The sequence below is a fragment of the Myotis brandtii genome, unplaced genomic scaffold (assembly GCF_000412655.1).
Source record: "Myotis brandtii unplaced genomic scaffold, ASM41265v1 scaffold1671, whole genome shotgun sequence".
Lineage (NCBI taxonomy): Eukaryota > Metazoa > Chordata > Mammalia > Chiroptera > Vespertilionidae > Myotis > Myotis brandtii.
In genome coordinates this window covers 46,042-48,257 of record NW_005356135.1, presented here as the reverse complement: position 1 = coordinate 48,257, position 2,216 = coordinate 46,042, and positions in this window count along the sequence as shown.

The window sequence follows — 2,216 nt, the reverse complement described above, 5'->3', positions numbered from 1 at the left end:
AGGAGTCCTTCAACTTCTTAACTGTATACGTAGGAGCTTGCCTGCACCTCTGCTCTTCTTTTCCCCTCCCCTCCTGAGTTCCCATCTCCTGTCTCAGGCTAATTCCAGCATCAGTGTTTCAGTTCCTATCACCTCCTGCTTCTTCAGACCTTGTGTAATCCACTGCCCTTTGACAGCTGCTCCTCACTGAAACGGCTCTTGTCAAGATGACCACAGGCCTTCTTGGCATCTTGATTTTACTTAATTCATTCTTTTATCAAATATTTACAAAGCACTACAATGCACCAGACACGGTACTATGCAGTGTGATCCGCCAGTGAAAGAGGCAGGTGGAATCAGTGTTTGACCATGGGGCTGGGGGATTTGGGGAGGAGAAGTAAATAAAGGAGCCAGCAAATGCATACAATGTCAGCAGATGAGTGATAAATGCAGAGGTGAGACATGAATCAGGGTGAGATGGGAGGTTATTATTTTAACTGGGGTGATCGGGGGAGTCCTCTCTGAGGAGGGGGCATCTGAACTGAGATCTGCATGAACAAAGGACTGAACCATTCTTGGATCCGAGGAAGAGCATGACAATCAGTGGAAACAGCAAAGACAGTGGCCCAGAGTTAGGAGTGAGGAGTTATATTTGAAGAATGAGCAGAAGACCCGTGTATTTGGGTCAGAGCGAGCACGTTAGAAGGGTTAGGGTTAGAGTGAGATTAGAAGAAGAGACGCCAGATCACATGCCTTTGACCTTTGAAGCACATTTTTGATTTAGCTTCCAGACTTTTCTCCTGCTTCCTTGCTATTCCTACTCAGCCTCTCTTGCAGATCCTCTTCTCCGCCTGTCCTTTACGGGTTAGCATTTGGCAAGGTTCTACCCTAAGCCGTCCTCTCTTCTCTCTGGACATCCTGTTCCTGGACAGGACGCAGAGCAGCCACTTAATGAAGGTTATTTGATTCTGGTTACTTTGTGTTCCATCTCCATTCTGTTAACTCTTCTCAGACCAAACTCTGGTTTGTCTATAGATCAATTGACTTGTGGCCCAATGTTCACATATGATCTGACCAAGCAAAGATGAAAATGGGATTCTCTCCTCATTATAGTTAGGTTCTATATTCTAAAAATGTAGTCTAAGTCTGTGACTTAGTCATCGCTATAGCCCTAGTGCCTAGCACGGTGCCTGGCTGATTGTTGAATGAATTTACGAATCCAATGAAGAAAGGCAGGATTCATGTGTCAGCATCCAGATCATCGTATTGATTAAAGATGAATATTACTCTTACCACACTCGCGTGCTCCCAGAGATAAATTTCCAGGCCATCACGGGCTCTCCGTGTCTGTGTTACATTTCATCTTGTCATATTTGGCTCGTTTTCCAGGATTTCAAGATCTTTAGGCATTTTGCTTCGACCACTGCAATCACTTTTCCTCTGACTTAGACAAGAACACATTTTATATCTTCAGTCACTGATGAACAGAGGAGGCCAGGGACACAGCAGGCCCTCCAGATAATGCGATAATTTCTGAACCCTGCTCTATGACTAACAAGTGTCTTTTTAAAATAATGGAATCATTTCATTTGGATGATAAAAGAACATTGGATATCATTAGTCAGGCCTGTGTATTCTGCCAATGAGGAAAGCAACACTCTTACATATTAGGTCATTTCAGGAACATCACAGTTAATTAGCGGGGAACGGGGAGGAGGAGCCAAATGCCCGTCACTCTAAGTTTCCGTGTGCAATTCACTTTCCTTATTTCCTTCTCATTTCTGTAGTTTGCTATGTGCTGCTCTGTAACAAACTGTCCCAAACCTCCATGGGAGCAGCTTAAAACAATAATAAAGATTTCTATCGCCCAGTTTCTTTGGGTTAGGAATTCAGAAGCGTGGCTTGGTGGTTCTGCCTTAGGATCGCACATGAGACTGTGGCTGGCTGGCCACTGCAGGCCTCTGCAGCCGGCTGGCGCCACAGGTGGCTCGCTCGCAGGGCTCCTGAATTCGTGCTGAACACGACAGCAGTCACTCACCACACACACCTTCCCACAGGGCAGTTTGAGGGTCCTTAAAACTCAGTGATCAAAGAAAGAGCAAGCAAGGAGGAAGCCACGGTGTCTTGTCTGAGCCAGCCTCCGCCATTCTGTAGCAGCCCATTGGTTACACGGTCAACACCATTGCGTGTGGGAGAGGACCACACGGTGAACGCCGCGAGGTGGGGAGCACTGGTGT